Source organism: Budorcas taxicolor, chromosome 7 (assembly GCF_023091745.1).
Source record: "Budorcas taxicolor isolate Tak-1 chromosome 7, Takin1.1, whole genome shotgun sequence".
Taxonomy (NCBI): Eukaryota; Metazoa; Chordata; class Mammalia; order Artiodactyla; family Bovidae; genus Budorcas; species Budorcas taxicolor.
In genome coordinates, this window is record NC_068916.1 from 36,488,432 (window position 1) to 36,513,179 (window position 24,748).

Sequence of the window (24,748 nt, forward strand, 5' to 3'; positions counted from 1 at the left end):
GAGAGTGCTGACAGGGAAAACTCTGCAATTTAGGATACTCAGTCCAACAAGACTACAGTTTAGAACTGAAGGAAAGATAAAGAACTTCTCAGACAAGCAAAACCTGAGTTGGTCAATACTACATCAAACCAAAAAGAATTGTTAAAAGGTCTCCTTTAAGTGGGAAAGAAAAGGCTACAAGAAGAAGTATGTTGCTCGGTTGCTAAGTTGTTTCCGACTCTTTGTGATTCCATAGACTGCGTCACGCCAGCGCTCCCTGTCCCTCACTGTCTCCCAGGGCTGCCCAAGTTTATGTCCACTGAGTCAGTGATGCTACCCAACTATGTCATCCTCTGCTGCCCTATTCTCCTTTTGCCTTCCATCTTTCCCAGTATCAGGGTCCTTTCCAATGAGCCAGCTGTTCTCATTAGGTGGCCAAAATATTGGATTATCGCTGTCTATCAGGTGGCCAAAGTATTTCCTAAGCATCTATAAGGAAAGGGAAAATCCTAGCAGTAAAGCAAATAAATAGTAAAGGCTGAGGATCAGCCACTCAAAAAACACGAGAAAATTAGCTTTCCACCATTAATTGCATTATAAACTGTAAACACACACACATACACACACACACATATGTATACACAGAGACACAGACATACACAAACTCTTTCAAATATAATTCTTTGAACTTATCAGCATAAGTAAGGGACTTCCCCAGTGGCTCCGACAGTAAAGCATCTGCCTGCACTGTGGGAGACTGGGGTGCGATCCCTGGGTCAGGAAGATCCCCTGGAGGAGGAAATGGCAACCCACTTCAGTATTTTTGCCTGGAAAATTCCATGAATGGAGGAACCTGGTAGGCTACAGTCCATGGGGTCTCAAAGAGTCGGACACGACTGAGCAGCTTGACTGTTTGCATAAGTAAGAGTTTTAATTCAGAAGCCCTTGAGTTGTAACTCATCTTCCGTTAAGCTTTGGCATCAGTAACTAGTCATTCTCTGGTGGGTCTTTCCACATCACCACTCACTGACATGAGAAGAGTTAAGTGACAAAAGAGAACTTCATAAAATTCTGGTATAAGTCACTTTATAAATCAAAGAACAAGAACTCCACATGATATCAAAAATAACAGTCACCAGTCCTTACACTGATCTTAGAATTTGAAGGGATTCCTTTTGTAATGCTGCAGTTGCTGGTCTGTGACAATAAACAACCATGGGGAATTTGGATTCTTCATCTTTGAAACAGAAGTTGTCTTTGTTATCATTCACTCCAACACATCCACAAAGCAAGGTGGGAAAATACGTGGGCGAGGAAGGATGTTTAGAAAATGCAAAACAAATAATTTTTGCCATATCACACATGACAGATGACAGCTAAGAGCTCACATTGTGGGTCAGGGAGCTCTGGCCTTTCCTCCCAGCTCCACTGTGACTCAGTGTATTGCCTGCAGCATCCCAGCATCTCTGTGTGTCTTTCCCCATCTAAATCAGGGACAATACAAGTCTCTTCATAGATTTGTTGAGTATTAAGTGATCTGCTGCAGGTGCTCAGCACAGGATCTGGGAGATAGCCAGCATTTGTTAAATGCTGGTCATAAAAAATTATATTAGAAATATACATAGGATCCAGCTTTTTACTCTATCAGCTATATAATAAATGAAACAGAAACCATGAATAAGTCCAAAGGATCATGCATAAAAATTTCATTGTAGTTGGCTGCACGTTTGGGATAAAAATGATTATTTTAAAAGGAACAGACATGCACATTTAAATGATGTTAGAAATAAATTGTGTTGTGTTTTCTACATAATGGTTCGACTTCCACTACATAAAGCACATTTTAACTTCTGATTCAGAGTACATGAGGCCCAAATCAATAATAGAGTTAGAAAAACTAAAAAAAAGAAAAATAAACATTATCCCATATTTCAACTCGAGGTTGTTCTTTTCACTTATAACTAATTCATGACTACATATTAGGCACTCTAGGAATGACCTGGATTTCAGCGACAAGATAAGGGCTGTTTGGCTTTCACAGTGCTGGTTCCCTTGCTTGTTTGCGTGTTTGCTTCGTGACCCCTGGTGATACCGCACTCCTGAGGGAGGTGATGTCCTGATAATCCACTGAGTCTATAAAAGTCATCTTGTTTTTGCAGAACCAGCAGCTTGCAAGACCAAAAAAAAAAAGACCTCCTTTAACTTTTTTATACTGATAGATCTTTAAAATCAAAATGATATTTATTTTAACCTCTTCCTTGTATGCATTCTTTTTGCAGTTTAAAAGGACACAGTAAGCTGCCTGCATGAAACGGGGCTGTCACCACATCTAAGAGGAATTGCAATGAGATGCTGGGTGCCTGCGAAGAGTGACCAGGCACTTACAATGTATTCTCTAAAGTAGCGACTTTTAAGGGTTGACAGACACCTCCATCCCCAAATTGGTATGTAACACTTTATGTGTATGTGCATTAATTTCATCAGATATTCAGGGGGCTTGTTTATCTAAAAATGATTCAAAATTGCAGTTCTACAGAACATGCACACCGCAAAGTATTTTAGAGTGGTCAACCAAATGAAGCCCGGCAGTGCTTACCTCTGAGGTACAAAACAGATTGAGAGACCAGTAACAGGTAAAGTGAGCCGTTAAAGGGTTTGTGTTTAGAATGAACAGTTTGATAATTCACTTGAGATGGGTAATGAAACCTCCATTCTAAATCTAGCATGGGGCTATTCACTGAAGGAAGAGGTCTTGGTTTTGCCCAGCTCACAGAGTCTGGCAAATTGGTTACTAAGTAAGCTTAATCATGGTTGAAAGTTAACTTACTGTTTGTTTTTAAATTCTGTTTGACTTCTTAGCTTTAAGTTTAATAGACCAAGAACCATTTTGCAAACCTAAACTTCTACTTAGCCTCTCTTCTTTCTTACTTCTACTTAGGAGAATTTAAAATGAATTTTCAGTAAGGGCAGGGAAACTGAAGTATAAATATCTGTATGTTTCTAACATCTTTGTCCCTATAGCTGGATTTATGTGGTTTCACACATTGGGAGAACTGGGTGCAAAATGTTCAAAAATGTTTAAAGAAAAATAAATATTAAATCATAAAGAGGCATGAGATATACAAATTGAATTTGTATCTGTATTTTTGAATTAAATTATAGTTAGTTTGATATAACTGGAAAAGGCAATGAAAAATAAAAACTTTTGTCCTTTCATTGCAACAGTATATCATGGGAAAAAAAAAATTGTAGGTTAGCTTTTAAAGATTTTTTAGGGTTATGATGAATTTTTATTCTCTAGTATACGGACTTGGAATCCTCATTTGAGCTGTTATGGAATCTGATAGTAGTATATTCAAAACTTCTCTCTGAGGGTCTGTTAGGAAAAAGAGTTGGAGAACTCCATCTATTCAGGTTCAAATGATGAATGTTTTGACTCTCTTTGGGGCATGTGAGACAAATTATGTATCCTGGTCAGCACACTCCTTTTGGGACGGGGCTGCCTGTTTCTATGATTGTCAATGCACTCATAACCAAAAGAGGACATCTCCTCCAATATAAGATTTTCAGTACACAATTTAGAGTCCTGAGTGTAAAATGCACCAAAATAATGTGGATAGACAAAGCAACTTAAATTCCCTTCTGATTAGAGGTCATAAAGTATGAACATGCTGTTAAATAGAAAAATGGGAAACAGACTAGATTTTCTTATGGTACAAATGCTCAGCTTTACATACATTTGTGGAGAAAAAAATACAAGCATGTAAGCCAAATGCCTGCTAGGAACAGATGCCTATGAACTGAACCCATTCTTTGAACAAACATACATAATCTTCCATTTCTCAGCTCTATGTGGATTAGAAACTTGCACACCTGATATGCCTTCCAAAGCTAGTTTCTTCTTGACTTTATCTTACCTCTTGGTGTTCACTGGACAAATGTTTTTTTGTTCTCAGCCAACCGTCACTCATATGTATATACACATTCTCACCACTTAAGAAAGCTTAGAAATGGTTTAAAATAATCGTCAGTGTATTGATCACCTAGCTAGTAAAGTGTGAGATAAAATTCTAGTTCACTGGTAACAAAGACATCAAGTCTGGCACTTTTCTGTGAACAGCTAATAAGTTCTGGTTCAATAGACTCCTCCGCAGAATATAAGATTTTTACAATCACCCCCTCCCCAAATAATCAACCTGAGTGTGCAAAAGAAGAGTGTCTAGAGATTTTACACATGTTACAACCTAACCAAAAGTCAATCTCCTTTCTATCATCACCACGAACTAGACATTTGCAATAGTATCAGTGATCAGATATTTTACCTGAAAAAATATTTTATTAGTCTAAGGTCTAAGTAACTGCTTAGATTTTAATAATTTTAATAATCATTATTTAACTTTTAATAATTATTATTTTAATAATTATTCATTATTAAGTTTTAATAATAATTATTTAACTTTCAGAGTGGCACATTTTTATTACTTGTGATCTACACAAGAGTCACTTTGGACAATTGCTCTTATGCTGTCAGCTCTGACAGATAACAGGTGTGGACTCAGGTACTCACATGCACTGGAGAGAAGGTCTGTGATGACTGAAAACTGTTCAAACCTAATAGTTCATATCTCCACCTCTGTGATGCTAAGTATTCCTGAGCTCACTTGGTTTGCAATAAATATTGATAGAAACAAAATCTGAATATGTCAATTCTTTCTTTGAAATCACTTAGAGTTTTTTAGTTGCCTTTAAAATTTAAAATAGTGAAATAAAATATGTAATGTAACATGTAAGACTTTCTTTGAGATGGATATATTTTAGTTAATTTTACTTAACTTGAATATTACCTGTAATGCTGATGTTGATTATTCTTGTATAATTTTTAATTGCAAAACTGTAAGTGAATCCAGAAAAATTATAAGTAATATTGGGATAATTATTATTTAAAATATCATTTTCATACAAAAGAAGGAAATGTTGGCATATATATTAACTATGACACTGGTTGTAAGTTTAATCTCATGTTAATTCTAAAATAAACTATTTTGTGACTCTCATGATAAATCAAATATTATATTACTAAAAGTATTAAAGGAGCTACATTATATGAAATTGTTTTCACAGCCAAAATCCTCTGTCTCCCAGAATCTGGATTCTAGGCTTTTTTTGAGACACACAGCTCTTTCAGGCTGCTGAATTCAGAGATAGCAACTTAATGGGAAATTATACTTGGTGGAGAAAATGAGACTCTTACTCCCCTAGGCCATGTGCACACACAGGCATACACATACATGCATACACGCACATTCACAATAACCCAAGCTTCCCAGACTCCTATTTTGGGGCTGACACTCTTGTTGCCCTTTAACACAGTCAATAACAGGATTCCATTTTATACCTCTGCTTCAGCTTCCTTTAATCTGGACTACTGCCTCTTAACCCTGGATTATCTCTGTTTTTCTCCTATCCTTCATCATATATACCCTTAAAAGGATCCCGGTAGTAATTAATACTAATTTGAAGCTGAAAGCAGCTCAAGTATTGATTGCATATATATTCAGATTCCTATAGATTACCCAGAGGAATTATTTCTGAAGTAAGCTGTTTGTTTTGAAGAAAAAGCTCTAGCAATCTTTCTCTGCTGCAAGTGACACGAAGATCATTTTGCCTTTATAAACTATGTAATTAAAGATTGCATGCTCTTGTACAGTTCCATCTTCATGCTACAAGTGACCAAATTTCTAGTCTACTTACAACAACTTGGGAAAGAAGAAAAACAAAACATATCCTGATTATGATATTGTCAGAAGGTTAGAGCCTTTCTAATGTGAGAAGTCCAACACCCCAGAGCACCCTCATGCTGCCATCTCAGTTATGTCTTATATTATGTACAATCTGTTGTTAGTAATGAGATACAGAACCAGAAGATACACTTTCTTTGTTGGCATAGCTGATCACTTCCAAAAGGGTCACCTACAGTTCTTTCCCAAAGCATGCAGATATTTTGCTAAAATGTGGACTATTTGGCCAAGGCCATTTTAAAACTGGGCATGTTAATGCCCCATAAAAAACTTAGAAGAGAATGTGTGGCCTTCGAAAACTGTTAAAATGTCATTACTGCCAAGAATGTGATATATGGCATAATTAGTGACTGTATTCACCATGGATGCTATAAGCCTGTATTCTGGAACGTTATGGAGCAAGTCTTCTCAGCATAGTTGAAATAATTTGGCAACCTTCTTTATGACCAACTCTAAAATGAGTAGGCCACAAACAAACACAATGAAAATTAAATTAAAAATAACTTTTTGTTCTCTCATTGTTCACTTAGTTCATTCTCTGTCAGTTTTAGAGCAGGATTTTTTCTTTTTTTTTTTTTTTCCAATCTTGAAGAGAATATAGTTGCTCTATTCTCAAGAAATGGATTAGCGTCCACTCTCAATGGCTGTCAATCAGTTTCCAGTTATCACTGATCTAGGCAAACTGTCTCTGAGTAAGAAATACACCTCGATGAATTTTGAGGCAATCACTCCAGAAAACTAACATTTTTAATATGACCACCTCTCACCTTTATATTTTCCTTACCTAAACCTCAAACGATCCTTTTAATGCCATTAGTATGATCTCCTGTTCTTTGTCAAAATAAAGGAGCTGCTTCTTGGTTACTAAGAATTTATTAATTCAGACATGTATTGGTTTAGCCAAAAAATTCATTTGATTTTTTCCCCATACCATCTTGAGGAAAAACCAAATGAATTTCTTGGCCAACCCAGTATTAGACCAGCAGCTGGGAAACTAGAGCTCATGGGCCAATCCAGCCCACCTCCTGTATCTACAAATGAATTTTTACCAGGACATATTCACTCCCATTCATTTATGTATTTTCTTTAGCTGCTTTCTCACTACAGAGTTGAGTGGTTGTGACAGAGTTCATACAAAGCCTAAAACATCCACAAGACAGCCTTTAAAATTTAGTTTCCCAACCCGATATTAAATAGATATTTACTGAACACCTGTTTTATACTAAACACGGTGCTGGACACTGAAAATATAGCTGTAATAAAAGTTCACAATTAGTCTGGTATATTTGGTAGCAGAAAATATGAGTAGGAAGACTAAGGGCAATATAAAGTACTCAGAGTGACAGTGTACGATCAGAAAAGGAAGGCATTCTCCATAATAAAAATATTAAGTGAACCTATTATGTATTCCTGAGCAGAAGAAGAAAGGCTCAAAACTTTAACTACTCTTTTAGTTCTTATGACCCCTGCTCTTATTGTCTTCAAGGACCACATGACTGGAGAAACTATCAGTATTCCACCAGGGATTATATTTCAAAGTGATATCTGACCAAGGAGAGAAAAAAAAATCAATTTTTTATGTGATTCTCTAAGGCTTTTGTTCTACCTGAAAATTATTTTATATATTTCTTTTACAGTGGTAAATCAGAATACCCAATTTTTCTTTGCACTGTGAAGGCTAAGCACAGAGATGTGGATGACATTGTCAACATTTATGTACAATTTATTTGTATTTTGTTTCTTTGAAACAATGATTATGTGGTTATTTCCAGTTAACTGCTCTCTATGACAGTAAGCCAGCCATCTTGTAACTGGTCTGACCTAACCCACTTTGAACCTTGACTTTGATGTTCATAGATATAAAAATACAAAACAAAACAATTAAGCTATGCATAACAGTCTAGTTTTAGAAACATAAATCTGAAATACACATAAACAGCATTAATGTGTCTAAGAAGCAACTCACAAACTACTGTCCTTGTCTTTTTTGACCTTAAAAGTATTAGAAGGAAGGGTTTTCTTCTGACCATGGGATCATCATCTTCTACACTGTAAAAAACATCAATGTCCAAAACATAGGCGAACTTAAATTTTTTGGTCTTAATAAGACTGTGTTTTTATGTTTTGTGTGCATGTCTGTGTGTGTTTTGGGTTTTATTTCTTTAAATCATGACTCATTCAGGTATTCTACGAAGTTTTCAGGAGAAACTTCTAAGAGGTCAAGTCTACTGTCCAAATAGGTGTAAATAATTTGATGTTAAGTACAACCATTAAATAATAGCATCTTGATTATAACTCTGTTATACCCTCTTCTAGAAGTTATGTCAAGTGACTTATCATAAAAACTTGGCTACAAGATGTCTGCAAATATTAATGGAAGACTAAAAGCAGGGATTCATAAGTAATATGGAAGAGCAGGAGATAGCCAATGATTGCAAAATTAGTAAACATATTAGTCACACATTAGTGAGTAAATGCATCAGAGGGAAACCATGGAAATGTAATTTCAGATTTAACGAAGAGATGTAGTTTCTATAATGCAAAAGTTATTTTTAATTATTTTAGAATAACATAAGGTTTGTGATTGAGTTCACAATACAATGTCTAGCACAGTGGGTATTTAACTATGTGTTAAATAAATGGCCAGGTTAGTGTAAAGCTAGTTCTGATGGAGTTTATTGTCCAAGTTTAACACTAGTTAAATTTTCTGTGGGTAGCTAATGAGGACATAACGTTGACAAGGCAATTTCATATGAATTTTAGTCCACAGAAGATTCTATTGTCTTTTGCTCATTATCATAGTATTATACTCTCTTCACATTTTCTAAGTTATCTTCTACTGATGACATTATCATAGGAAATAGTTGAATACTTTAGTTAGCTCAACATCAAGGTATAAAAGTTACTACAACTAAAATAACTATTTCATCTTCATGAAATCTGCTCAGCTATCTCTATCCCAATTTTTTGGATCCCACTCTCTTACATTATTCTCATTTTAAAATAAGATATACTGAAAGGGTGAGAATTCAATTTAGATTGTGATTCAGACAGCTGCAGTATCAGACTTTGCATTTTGATTTTCTTAAATCTTCAACATACAAACAAAGAAGAAAAAGGCTTTGCCAGGGAATTCATAAAAGATTCTTATACAATTTGTGATGAAACTTAATCTGGATTTGCACTAAATAGCATTATACAGTATACATTCTCTTACAACTTGTTTTTTTAGCTCAGTATTACATTTTTATGAGTCATTCTTATTGATGCACATAATAGTATTTGCATCATTTTGATTAATTGATAATATTCTATTATATAGATATCTGATTTATTTATACATCTAATTATTAACTCCTTGGAAGAAAAGTTATGACCAACCTAGACAGTATATTCAAAAGCAGAGACATTACTTTGCCGACTAAGGTCCATCTAGTCAAGGCTATGGTTTTTCCCGTGGTCATGTATGGATGTAAGAGTTGGACTGTGAAGAAGGCTGAGCGCCGAAGAACTGATGTGTTTGAACTGTGGTGTTGGAGAAGACTCTTGAGAGTCCCTTGGACTGCAAGGAGATCCAACCAGTCCATTCTGAAGGAGATCAGCCCTGGGATCTCTTTGGAAGGAATGATGCTAAAGCTGAAACTCCAATACTTTGGCCACCTCATGCGAAGAGTTGACTCACTGGAAAAGACTTTGATGCAGGGAGGGATTGGGGGCAGGAGGAGAAGGGGACGACTGAGGATGAGATGGCTGGATGGCATCACGGACTTGATGGACGTGAGTATGAGTAAACTGCGGGAGTTGGTGAGGGACAGGGATGCCTGGTGTGCTGCGATTCATGGGGTCGCAAAGAGTCAGACACGACTGAGAGACTGAACTGAACTGAATTATTAACAATTGAAACTCATTTGCATATACAGTGATTTTTAGTAAAAATTTCTATGGTGCAGTTGTTCAAACTGAGATAAGAGAACCATTAATGGAAGATGAAATCAAATTAGTAATATATAACATAAACCATATGAAAAAGTTTATGATAGAACTAAAAATATTAGAACATTAGACACAGTAGGAATAATGATTGTTTTATGACATTTTATTTCCATGTATGTTGTGTACATGGTTACAATGTAAAGCTCATAAAAAGATTTGAAGAAGTTCTACATCAACTATACAGCTAGGAAGGTAATTGTACATTTTCAGCTTCAGGAAAATTAATGCAGTGGTGTATACTTCCTGTAAAATATCCATTTCTCCATATCTTCACCAACACCGGCCAATGCAAATTTTGCTATTAAGAGGATGTATACTGCCTTCATAGAATGCATATGGGGCATTCCCTCTGTTTATACTTTTGGGTTGCTATATGATTGAAAAGATTCTTTCTTGAGAATATCAATAATTTATCTGTAATATCACTGGATTCTTCATTTCTTTATGGGAAGTTATAAACAATGTATCCATTTCATCCAGGTTTCCCAATTTACTGGCAAAAGCATTCATAATTTTCAAATTTTTGTAACTCCTGCTTCATCTATATCTGCTTATTTTTCATTCTTACTAATTTAATATATTATACCTCTTTTTCTTTGATTCATCATTCCAGGGCTGTGTCTGTTTTATGAGCTTTAAAAACAAACAAAAAAACTTTTGCCATGTTGATTCTATCTCCTGCATTTCTGATGTCTCTTTCATTAAGCTCCTCTTTTGTTTTTATCGTTTGATGATAAAGTGCTCATGCCTCTATTGACATTATGACTTGGTGGTTCTGACAACATTCTCCCTATAATGAACAGTACAGGTCACGTAATAAACTGAAGGCAGATTCAAGGAATACTAGATAGTAAAAACAGTGATTCTAATTAAGAAGCCAGAAATCAGAAGAAATATTAAACAGAGACCATATGAGAGATACAATATTGTGCTTAAAATTTCAAAGGAAACTCAATAACTGGAGAAACCATTTTCTTACAAAGCTGAACACTAATAATGATTGAATATGTGAAGAAATGAGGAGATGAAAGTCTCTCAGTAGTGTCTGACTCTTTGTGACCCCACGGACTATATACTAAATGGAATTCTCCAGGCCAGAATACTGGAGTGGGTAGCCTTTCCCTTCTCCGGGGGATCTTCTCAACCTAGGGAACAAAACCCAGGCTTTCTGTATTTATGCTCTGTATTTTGGTTCATAAAATGGAGAACAGTTTAACTTGGAACTACATCTTCTATTAACATTAAACTAGGAAACAGGGATGACCTGTGCACTAAGCACAACTCTTAAAGTTGGGCACAATCTGAAACAGATTTTTTTTAAAGACTTCAAAAATACACTAAATTTTAGAACACACTGGCCCTGCTCTGGGAAAGGATTTGTGCTGAAGAACTTGATCCACACTTTCAAGTGACTTTTGCTTGCTTCTGAGATACTGAGAGACTGAATGTCACTTGTGAGTCACAGCTACAGAGTGCTAAGAGGAAAGGTATTTGAATCCAGGGTCAGAGAGGGATAAGGAGCTATTTACCCTTATTCTCTCTAAAGGGGGAACTGAAACTGCTGTTCCCAGGAGTAAGAATAAACCAGATAAAGACAGGCACTTGCAAGCACTATAGCTCAGCTCAATTTCAATTCCAAAATTTTATTCACATAATTCCCAGCATGTTAGAATTCCCTGTTAAATGGCATTAACAAAAGAAAAAAAAAACATTTCTGGTGGAAGATAACATTGTCTTGAGCTTCAGATTGATTTCACAGTCAATTTTGAAAATAAAATATCACACCCCAAATGATATGCTACTGCTAAATCACTTCAATCATGTCCGACTCTGTGCGACCCCATAGACGGCAGCCCACCAGGTTCCCCCGTCCCTGGGATTCTCCAGGCAAGAACACTGGAGTGGGTTGCCATTTCCTTCTCCAATGCATGAAAGTGAAAAGAGAAAGTGAAGTCGCTCAGTTGTGTCTGATTCCTAGCAACCCCATGGACTGCAGCCCACCAGGCTCCTCTGTCCATGGGATTTTCCAGTCAAGAGTACTGGAGTGGGGTGCCATTGCCTTCTCTGCCAGATGATATGAGACACCATGAAAAGAAAAAAAAAATTCAGCATGAGAGGCAATATAAGCAGTCCCACTGGAGAAAACAGCTATAGCAACTATGTGATACAATTTAAAATAGTTTATTTGCTCTATGCAGAAAGAGAAAAGACATTATTAAAATTATTTGCAATAAAAACTTCTTTAAAAGATATACTAGAAACAAAATGGAGAAGGAAATGGCAACCCCTTCCAGCATTCTTGCCTGGAGAATCCCATGGACACAGGGGTTCTGATGGGCTACAGTCCATGGGGTCACAAAGAGTCAGACACAGCTAAGCGACTAACACACGCACAGAAACAAAAAGTGCAGTAACCCAAATTAAGAATTCAGCAGAAGAGTTTAACAGTGGATTAAACTCAGCTAAGAGAGAACTGGTCTAGTGGTAAACTGACCTCCCAATAAACTGTCTAGAATGAAGAATGAAAAGCTAAGATGATAGAAACTTCATGAGAAAGTGATAAACATAAAGAATACAGTGGGACAATTTAAACTTCACAACCGAACTCCTGGAAAGAAAGAAGAGGAAATAAGGGGGCAAAAGTTCTCCTTTAGGAGATAATGGCTGAGAACTTAACGACACTTTGCAAAAGTAGAGATTAGATATTACTCCATCCATTTAAGAGGCCCTACGAACTCCAAACATCCAAGCACACTATATACAATCCTTAAAATATCCACAGTAGAAAGATATTTTTTAAACATTTTTAATGCGTCAACAAATAGCCTATTTCTCAAAAAAAAAAAAAAAGCAACAGAGACAATGGAATATTTTGTTATAGCAATTTAAAGATAACTGCTAAGCTAAATTTTACTTTACCCAAGAAAATACCCTTTGACAATGAAGTTGCAGTAACTATTTTCAGACCAGATTGTCTGAAACAGTTCACGACTAGCAGTCATGCATTTAAGGAAATTTGGGATATTAATCAAGTAGAATGTAAATAACCACACATGGGATGTTAGAGATGCATTAAAGAAACAAGTAAAAAGTGGTAAGAATGGATTTTGCAACAAATAATCTGAGTTATTTGGTTAAAAACCTTCTACTTTCTGGATTAATAATCATTCCTAAGTAAGTGTATAGTTTTGGGGGTTTGTTTTTGTTTTGTGGATGATGCTGGCTCTTGGTTAGTCACTGTCACACTTTCGACCTTTCCTAATTGTCGGTGTGACTTTTGTGTCACACAGAAATTGAGCATAGGAACTGCTCAATTTGAGGTTGTGTATGCAGGAACTTCATAGAGTTCACCTCTCTGCAATGCATAGGAGGTCCCTAACCATCTTGGAATCAGAATTTCCAAATAGCCTGTATATTCCATAGAATAAAAGCATCCTTAATTGAAAACTAACAGAATAATTGCAAACTAAGAGAATCTGAAACATGAGAATGAAAAGAATTAGCATCTATTCTTATTCCTACCCTTTTTCCTGATCCAGAGACTATAAAAAACAGTGACTTAATTTTATTTAAAGGCTGAAGTGTAATTGATTTGAGGATGGTCTCTGGTTATAAGCCAATGCCTGTGTTCTCTAGGATTCAGAGTTACCACCTGACCTCTGAAATCTTTTTTTTCTTCTTCTTCTTCTTCTGGTCAAAATCCACATCCTGGATCCAGGACCTACAAGTAGGCTGTATTTACGCAAAGCACATAAGGTTATCTATGTTTCCCTGCATTATCAATGATATAGCTGGCTTTGCCTCATCTCTGCAGGTTTATTAAAAGACCAGTCCTGGCTCTTGACCACCTGCATTCATGTCTGTACTAAGGATAATAAGAGTTAGAGAGGGGAATTTCAGAAAGAGGATACAAGCCACGTGAAATAAAAAGAGAGAAGCATGTGAAAGTAACTATGAGATTTCACCACACGTTTCATCTAAAATGAATTAGCAGAACATTTAAATCACAAAATAGTAAAATGGCATTACTGTTCAGTAAATAATTTTTAAAAAGCTGTCCTATAGGTATGTGGCAGTTCTCTTGAAAAAAAAAAAATCACTGATATGTAGATATAGATGAGTCCTAGAAACATTGTACATTGTATATTTTCCTGGAAATCTGTTTATACTAGCAAGTTGACTAGCAAACTGTTTTTAAGTAACATTCTTAAAATTTGGCCCTCTCTTTCCCAATATAAATAATATTTACTGTCAGTTAAATAAAGATAAATGAATTTATAATAAAAGTGAAAAATTGCTTTGTCTCTATGTCTAATAGGCTCTATGTTTAAGCTACAGATCAATAACTTCCTTAAATTTAGTAATCAAGTTACTTAAGTTATTTACATTCTCTTAGAAATACAACAAAATTTAACAGGGCTCAGATATTATTACACAAGATGCCTTTTTTTGTATTTTAAAAGATTTATTATTCTCTAGTGGCTTGCTGTTTATCATAGGACAATGCCATCTTCTGGAGTGTTGGCATGTTTTCCCAATGACTTTCTAGGCAGGTGACCAAGCTTCTTGGGAAAAAACTGCTTTTTGATTCTGGCCAACTTACCGCTATAGCAGTGCTCACCACTAATATTCGTAAAGGAGTAACGCTGCCAAGTATTTCAAACTTCAGAGGACATCTGAAACTTATTGTTCAGTGCTTTCTTGAAACACCTTCATGAACGTTTGATACCACTGTAAAACACACTGCCTGCAGTGTCTGGACTGGAAACAAAGGATGACTGCTCACTGCCCCATCTTGAAAGAGATTTTTATACTCATTAACTCAGTGACATTGTCATGGAAGTGCTCAGAAGGGAATCTGGGAATTTTTTTTTTTTTTTTTTTTTGCATCGTAGCCAGCAAACATCAAAATATTCCTTATTTATTATCCTCCTGAATATTGTCATAATGCAATTATGTAAATGAGGACTTGCAATCACACTGAGTATTTGTTCCGGTTTTGAGGCAAATACTTATTAGATCAGAGCAGTTTAAAGAAAACAAGGACTCAACCACCAACAGAATTCAGGGAACGTGAAAGAGCATGAGAAATTCCCATTGGAACTGTTCCCAACATGTTGCATAAATAAAGGTAGGGTTTGTTGAAGATTCCCTCCCACCCCCTCCATTTTCTGAGGAAAAAAAAAAAAAAAACGCCTGCTTAGTTTGAGGAATGAAGTATGGCTCAGGCAGTCATCCCTACCTCTTCTATCCTAGTTATGGGGTGTGGGGGTGTGTGTGTGTGTGTGTGTTCTTTTTAGATCCACCATTTCTCTAGCTTTCTCCAGGGGCTACTCACACCCCTCCTCAAATCCACAAAGGATTTCCAGCAGAGAGCAGCTGGTGCCCTGTATTGGCTGCTTTCCCCGGACTCAGGGGGGCTTTCACAGGAAATCAATGGCTGCTTATTTTCCCCTCTACTGTGGTTTTCTGTGCGGACTGACATGGCCCCAACCATACCAATCCATTCTGCAGAGCTATTTCCATTCAGATGTGCCTCTTTATAAACAGCGGAAATTAGTGGAGGGCCAGTGTCAAACTGCTTGTCACATCTTGTTTTCAATCTGTTGAAATCAGGTTTATAGTGTCCTATTGAGAAACCTAGGCTCCTTTTGAGTTGCACAATGCATTTCAGGAGTTCTATCAGGCGAGAAATGCCGAACTTCACGTTGCTATTAAAAAATAATCAAAATGATTAGGCTTTTGAATTTTCTTGGAAGGAACTTATTTGCATGGAATTTGCTGTCTTAATTGCACAACATCATTTATTCCTGGTTATTCATCTCTCTGGTGTGTAAAATTATTCCTAGTTCATCTTTCAGTAGGAGAGCCGTGTAGTGTGAATGTGTTCTGGTGATTTAGTAGCAATGAATGAATGACTAACCAAGTACTGAGGGCATGAATACAGTCAATAGCACACCATACCATGCCTGTATCCCTCAAGCCATCAAACAAATAGTAATTAACATTTCTTGAATGCATGGCATGGACCTAGGCCACCAGTAAGTGCTTAACAACTCATTCAATTCTCACAACACTCTGAGGTAGTCACTATTATGATTCCCATTTTATAGATGAGGTAATTGAGGTTTAAACTGATTAAGTAATTTTCTCAAAGTGTTAGAGTCAGAGGTGAGCCAAAGACTCTAACTCCAGAGACCACAAAGTAACCCTTATGCAATACTGATCCCTTGTAAAATACAGTTGATTTAGCTTCAGGGTCATTTTTAATATTAAGTGTATAAATGTACCTAGAAAGCTAAGCAGTTCCTAGATTTGAACCTGACATTGGATGATCACAGTCTATGGATAAAAATGTAAAACTTGTTTCATTTGTTTAGTGTCTTAGACTCAGTTCAGAGATTTCCATGAGAAAATAGCAGGTTTCAATACAGTACCATAGTACAGAGGGTTAGCCGAGCTTAAAATAAGAAGATAAAGGGAGGGGAAAGACTTTCTCCATAACAGGGTGAAGCAGAAGTACTTTTAGGAACAACCCACATGGGATCAAGAGTGCAGATTGACAGAAATGCTTTCTTTATGCCATGTTCCTAATAGGAATAACTGCTCCTATTAGAGATGAACATTGTTTCTAATAAAAACAAAGCAATGTTTCTAATAGGACCTGGAGACTGTTAGAGGAAGTATCATCCACTGGGACACCCTCTGAGGTTTAGACAGGGCTGACATCTGTAACATGAGGCTTGCCTCCCATCCAATGTAAAGCAATGTCTCCTCTTTTTTTTCTAAATAAAAAATATTTAAGGAATTAGTACCCAAAAGCAAAATAATATTAAGACAAAACCTTCGCTGTTTGAAGGGTTTTGTGGGGGAAGAGGGAAAGAATAAAATGTCATAAACAAACTTGAAATCTAAGATCTTCTTTCTTTCCATAGAAAACCATCATTGTAAGTAATGTAAATAATAACTAGTACATATGTTTATACTTTTACTACCTGAATATGCACCCTTAATATACATTTGTTTTGTTCTGTAACAAATTTAGTAGGCTTCACTGGTGGCTCAGACAGTAAAGAATCTGCCTGCAATGCAGGAGACCTGGGTTCAATCCCTGGGTCAGGAAGATCACCTGGAGAAGGGCATGACAACCCATTTCAATGTTTTTCCCTGGGGAATCGCCATGGACAGAGGAGCCTGGTAGACTACAGTCCATGGGGTCACAAAGAGTCGGACACGACTGAATGCCTAACACTTTATAACAAATTAATTTCACCTGTTTTGGAAAATTTCCAAATAATACCATACTATACATAAAATGTGGCTTATTCATTCCACTTTATGTTTTGAAGATCTAGGTTGAATATTATACAGTTGACCCTTGAACAACATGTGTTCAACTGGGCAAGTGCACTTATACATGAATTTTTTAAACAGTAAATACTATAGCTCTACATGGCCATAGGCTTGTTAAATCCTTGAATGTGCTGAGCTTGTGCCTAGTTGCTCCACTGTGCATGACTCTTTGTGACCCCATGGACTGTAGCCCACTAGGCTCTTCTGTCCACAGGATCCTCCAGGCAAGAATACTGGAGGGGGTTGCCATGCCCTCCTCCAGGGGATCTTCCCAACTCAGGGATCAAATTCAGGTCTCCCGCATTGCAGATGGATTCTTTACCATCTGAGCCACCAGGGAAGCACAAGAATGCTGGAGTGGGTAGCCTATGCTTTCTCCCAGGGATCTTCCTGACCAAGGAATTGAACTGGGGTCTCCTGAATTCCAGGAGGATTCTTTGCCAGCTGAACTACCAGAGAAGCTCAAATCCTCGGATATGGAACTGTAAATAAAGATCTGCATATTCAGAGGACTGAGAAATTTTTAACTTGAATTTTTCAACTTCACATAGGGTAGGTGTCCTACCCACTCCATGCTGCTCAAAGTTCAACAGCAGATATTCTTGAACACTTAGGAATATATTATAATTTATTACTGTGTTTGAGTGAATGAGTAAAGTCGCTCAGTCGTGTCCAACTCTTTGCGACCCCATGAACTGTAGCCCACCAGGCTCCTCCGTCCTTGGGATTCTCCAGGCAAGAATACTGGAGTGGGTTGCCACTTCCTTCTCCAAGGGAACTTCCCGACCCAGGGATCGAACCCAGGTCTCCCACATTGCAGGCAGACGCTTTACCCTCTGAGCCACCAGGGAAGCCCTTACTGTGTTTGCTACTAGGTATTTGTTTGGTTTCCAGTTTGTGTGGTTTCTAGTACAAATAATACTACAATGTAGAACTCTCCAAATGGCCCTTGTACAAATGTGTAGAAGTTATTTTTAGGAAACATTCCTAGGAATGACAATGCTAGGTCAGGAAGTGAAGTGAAGTCGCTCAGTCATGTCCTACTCTTTGCGACTCCATGGGGTGTAGACTACCAGGCTCCTCTGTCCATGGGATTTTCCAGGCAATAGTCCTGGAGTGGATTGCCATTTCCTTCTTCAGGGGATCTTCCCAACCCAGGGATCGAACCCCGGTCTCCCGCATTATAGACAGAAGCTTTACCGTCTGAGCCACCAGGGAAGTCCAGGTCATGAAGTATGTGCAATTTTTAATTTCAGTATATTTGTCCATATTGTTTCCCTAAGTAGCTGTAGCAATGTATACAGCTTCCAGTAATTAAGAGTTCTTGTTTCCCAGTGGCCTCTGAACATGTACTGTAATTGTTTTTGCAATATGATATATGAAGAAATGGTATCGTTTACATTTTCTTTTCTAGAATTATTAGTGAAGTGGAAGTTGAGCAGAATCCTGCAGCCCATCCCACCCCCACCCTCAATTTCCTTGGTTTCAGCGTACAAAACCAAGCAGTTAATGACTAGGACAATAGTCCCAGACTCAGTATCTGATACACATCCCAGAGCTGTTTGACACATACTGTAGCTGCCACGAGAGGGGAAAAAAGCTAACTGCATAATGACCAGACTGCAGCCACGACACAGGCTGCTCCCCCTTGGGCAGTGCTGGCTCTATGGTCCACAGTTCTGAGACTAGGCCTCAAGAGAATGGGGTTAACGTTATAGCTCATAATAGTCTATGTCTTTGTGGGCATCAAAATAACTGTTCCTTGTTCTGCATGCATATGTTAGTGAAAAACCATAATTGTAGGGAAGGGCTGCTAAGATTCAGGCTGACATCTTACACTCTGAGAATATGGTACCCTATGTCAACATGAAGAAGTTACAGAAGATAGACCTTCACACCTAATTCCATAGAAATGGAATGATGTTCTGAAAAGTGGGTATTTATAAGCAGCTCTTTGCAGGAGACCACCCTCAGTAGGAAGTTTCATTTCATGTCACTTCAGCAAAGCTATATGTAACTAACTTTTAAACCAGGCACCTCATACTCTACTCATCACCAGCCCGAGCACACCTTTCAAATCTTTTAAGCCCACAATACCTTGCCTAACTTGTCAGTTCTTTTCATAGATCAAGTAGAAATGAAGAATAAGTAAATAACAGATGACCAGATCTCCTCCCAACCTTTCCATTCAATCATCTCTTGAATAAACTGTGTAACCAAACTGTGTGAACAAGACAGCATCTAGAAGACTGCAAGAAATCATTGAACCTGCACGCAGGAGAACAGGGTAACGATTCTGACCCCTTCATCTCAATGATTAACTGTGATCACCTCCCTTTTTTCCTTTAAAACTTTCATGGCCACACAGAGCCTTCAGAGGTGGTTTTGTGGGGCTGCAGAGTCCACCATCTCCTGAGGCAGCCAGCACTGTAACTAAAGGCACTTTTCCCTTCTATCAACATTTGTGACTATTGATCTTCTAAGAGGTGAGCAGTGGGACCCTCAATTTGATAACAAGGTTAAAGATCTTTATTATGATGATAACCATTCAGGTTTTCATCTTTTACCTGTTTATCTAAATTCAGTTATAATGTTGTTGTTTTACTCATTTGAATAAATTCATGATACAAATTTATACTCATAAATACATTGTAATTGTGTGTGATTTATATCTATTTCAAGTATATTCTCTGAATCAGTTCTTTTTTCCTTTCAATGTCTCAATTTTACAATAGGTTCAAATTGAAATGAGGTTTTATAGGTTATTTTCTTTTTGATATATAATGTTTCCATGTCTCACTTAAGAAATTCTTGTGAATATGAAGATAATGAAGATCTCTTCCTACATATTGAGAAGCTCTGTAACTTTTGCACTATTGCTACATTTATAGTGGAAAGCACCAAAGAATTGATGCTTCTGAACTGTGGTGTTGGAGAAGACTCTTGAGAGTCCCTTGGACAGCAAGGAGATCCAACCATTCCATCCCAAAGGAAATTAATCCTGGATATTCATTGGAAGGACTGATGTTGAAGTTGAAATTCCAATACTTTGGCCACCTGATGCAAAGAGCTGACTCATTTGAAAAGACTCTGATGCTGGGAAAGATTGAAGGCAGGAGGAGAAGGGGACGACAGAAGATAAGATGGTTGGATGGCATCACCGACTCAATGGACATGAGTTTGAGTAAACTCTGGGAGTTGGTGATGGACAGGGAGGCCTGGCATGCTGCAGTCCATCCATGGGTTCGCAGAGTCAGACATGACTGAGTGATTGAACTGAACTGATGGTGTAAAATAGTGAATGGTAAAGAGGAATCTAATTCTGAAGACTTCATATTGGAAAAAGAATTCTTTTAAGTCAGTCTATGCAAGATGCTCACAGAAGAGGCAGACTTCATCCTAGCCTCAGAATTCATAAAGTTGAGTAAGTGGGCTCTGAGAGGACCTGTCCTTTGCTTTCTACTAAATTATTCCAACTGCAAAATTCAGTGCTATCATTCTCTTGGTCAGTTGTCACTGTCAAAAACTTGAGCTTCAAGTTGTCATATTATTATTTTATGTGAGGATGAATTATTATTTTTCTCTCTCTCCCTACTGGGGTGGGGCTGGGATACAACAACAATTAAAACAAAATAATAAATTGGGGGCAAGTAATATGGTTTCTAGCACCAACATTTCCAATGACAAGCTATTTAACCTTGGGCAAGTTAATTAACTTCTTTTAAAAGTTCTCATCGAAACCTGCCTTGACAGACTAACAAACTTGCCATGAGAACAAAAACAAAATGAAAAAGTCTTGAAAAATGTTGGCCTAAAGTAAGGTATTAACAATATTACAATTTATTTCATTCATCAGTACTTTTAACTAATCATTCCTAGACTGTCAGTTTTAATCATCACATACGTACATGTGCATATATAAAAGTTGCAGACCTTCTCAATTTTCTCAATCTTCCATGAATAAACATTATAGAATATATAACAGTCTGCTTATCATTCTAACTATTAGTGTTTATTTTTACATAGTCTGTTTTGGCTTTCTAACTTCCCACTTCATTTTTTTTTCTACTGAATGCCATCAATATTTCTTCCATTTTTTCTCTTTAGTAGCCCACACACATACTAACTAAAAATGAATCTAATTGACTTTCCCTTTTTAAATTACTCTCAGCAACAAAAATATTAAATGCTCATTTTCTCTGGCCAACTGTGAATGTTTCAGTGAATATAACTGGGAAAAGTTCCATTTGCCTAGATTTGTATTATTTATCCCCTTACACTGACTGCTAACATATATAAAAGAATAATGTTCAGGCCTAAAAAAAAAAAAAATGACCTATCAAAAGAAACCACTTGGTGATTTTCATTTAGAATTTTTAGGTATATCTTAAAGACAGCTTCCTAAAATGCTATGGTTTGGTCTTGACTTAAATGACAAAATAAGCCAGATGAATTTCTTATATCATAAATTACACAATTCTGACTACCATGATGGGTTTATTGTTAAAATTTATCCCCAGAAGGTTAATACATCAATGCCTATCTTTCCCCAGTAGAGAAAAGCTTTCATTGTGGGGAAGTTGGAGAGAATGTACACAGACTGAAATATTTTATGCACCATATGTTCTCATGGAATTCGGAGTGCAGAGACCTAGACAATTCGAAACTAAGACTAATGATATCAAATACTTCTAAGGACCCCACCGAGTTTCTTGGCGAACTAAGCAACTGACATGTTCTGCATTGCTTTCAGGACTCACTACTGATTTAACAATCAGAGTAGAAAAAGGACATCATCTCTTTGGTCTGTCCTTATCACATCAACAGCTATACTAACTGCCAAATGATAGGGATTGTCAAATGAGATGGTACTAAAGGTTGAACATCACTTGTGGTTTATGAAAAGAAGGTTCTAGAATTGAAAGGCGAGGCACAAGCAAGACTGGATACAAAAGAAAGCACAACCAAATTATTAAATTCAAATAAAAATGGTTTGGATCTAAAATTTCCTCCATACTAATATTTAATCAACTATAAAGGAAAAATTAATAAACATACAAGGGCTTGGAAAACTTACCACTCAAAGCCCTTTCTCAAATGATTTCATGAGAATATTTTAAGGCAAAATGAAAAAGAAATAAAAAGCAGAAGGCATGGATCGGGTTTAAAATGTTAAAATATACTCCTCAGGAATAAAAGGGAAAGTAATTTCAGAAGGTGAGCTGTACACCACACCAGTAAATAATATCTTAATTTAGAATAGAAAGACATAGATTATCTAGAATAATATGAAGTACGGTTAAGGCACCAGCTACTCCTATAAATTTGTATTAATCATATTTTTCCTTATTAAGAACAGGTCAATAGCAAAGCTCTGTATCCATCACTTTAAATCTTTCTAGCCACTTGATTCAATACCTAATGTTTACATGATCATAATTTTATAAATATTAACTCAGCCTCAATTAGACTCAAACTATAGCAAAGCTTGGAAGACTAAATTGTGTCTGTATATTATAAATACAATTATATAAAATAATATAGTGGTATATTAAGTTTGCAAGATGTTGAAAGAGAGGCAGTGGGAAGTGGAGGCGAATACATTTTATCATCATAAATAGGTGATACAATCATGACTAATCAAAATTATTATTACATTAGAATATCATGACACATTCATAATGGTCATCATAATATTCTTATTACATATGTTCATAATGATGACCAGTAGAAATATTTTAAGTGGATCTGAGAGAAGTAATTTTTGAAATGTTTTAAGAGTGAAAAACTGTATCATAGTATATGTTAAAGAGTCTGTGACTATCTAAATTTGATAAATCAAGGAAATATGCACATGTGGATTATTAGCGATGTGGAAGCAGCAAGCCTCACCAGAGGTATCACAGACAAATGATGGCATAAGGCAACTGAAGGAAGAGGCACCAGGATTTGTTTTCTATTACGAGTTAGTACTGCTTTGGTTTTCATCAACCAAAGGCAGTTACTTTCGCAATTAAAATTATGGACAGAGAAAAGAGGATATATGTATTTTTTTATGTTTTAATAAAGTCTGGTTTATGCAAAAGTGCTGGTCTCTGGAACTATTCAATAAAAGTCTTAAGCATGCTATGTCTATGCTGTCCAGGACCATCACTACTAACCAGATATGGCTATGGAGCACTTGAAATGTGGCTATTGCAACTAACCAACAAAAGTCGTAATTCATTCATCCTAATTCATCTAAATTAGAATGACTAGCTGTCTCATGTCTACCATATTGGTCAGTGCAGCTCTTGATAAGTAGTTTCCATCTTTTACCATCAAACAATTTTTATCGTTTATTTTCTGTGAGAGCACCCTCCCCCATGCTTTTAAGAATTTTGTCAAACACATTTCAATAAAATCTATGCACTACTCTATTCAAACCATGTAACTGCTAATTAGAGCTTTGACAAACCTGAAACGCTATCACCTCACCAAATCTAACCAAACCCAAAGCAACTTGATACCCTTGAAGGGAAGAGTTTATTCCTAATTCGGATATAATTTTCATTAGTCTTTGTGAAAGAGCAAAGTGCTTCACAGACTCTCTGTTAGTGTTATGTGAACCCAAAAGGGCCTGGCAATTTCTGCTGACTCTTAATGTTGTAAAATCTTATGAATCGGTTCCATTTCAGGTCTCTGATAGAATTATGAAGGATGCTGAAATCTAAAATAGACCTCTGCACCATCGGTCCATCTATAAAATCCTCCGTATCCTTTGAAGAGCTCGACTGTTCTTTGACTGGTCTCCCAGAAATCAGTGAAGCTCACTAAAGCACTGGGACTTGATCCTGCTTGAGACACACATTCAGTTCAGTTCAGTTCAGTCGCTCAGTCGTGTCTGACTCCTTGCGACCCCATGAATCGCAGCACGCCAGGCCTCCCTGTCCATCACCATCTCCCGGAGTTCACTCAGACTCACGTCCATCAAGTCAGTGATGCTATCCAGCCATCTCATCCTCTGTCGTCCCCTTCTTCTCCTGCCCCCAATCCCTCCCAGCATCAGAGTCTTTTCCAATGAGTCAACTCTTCACATGAGGTGGCCAAAGTACTAGAGTTTCAGCTTTAGCATCATTCCTTCCAAAGAAATCCCAGGGTTGATCGCCTTCAGAATGGACTGGTTGGATCTCCTTGCAGTCCAAGGGACTCTCAAGAGTCTTCTCCAACACCACAGTTCAAAAGCATCAATTCTTTGGTGCTCAGCCTTCTTCACAGTCCAACTCTCACATCCATACATGACCACAGGAAAAACCATAGCCTTGACTAGACGGACCTTAGTTGGCAAAGTAATGTCTCTGCTTTTGAATATGTTATCTAGGTTGGTCGTAACTTTTCTTCCAAGGAGCAAGCGTCTTTTAATTTCATGGCTGCAGTCACCATCTGCAGTGATTACATACATTAGAAGATCTTAAATCTGCAAATAAAAAGCAGCAAATATACTTGAGGCCTGGAGTACTGCAGTCCAGGGGGCAGCAAAGAGTCAGACACGACTGAGTGGCTGAACTGAACTGAACTGAACTGAAAGATACTTGAGGCAGCAGTCACTCCCTGTCCTGATCCTAAACACATGCCAAAGAGTCATC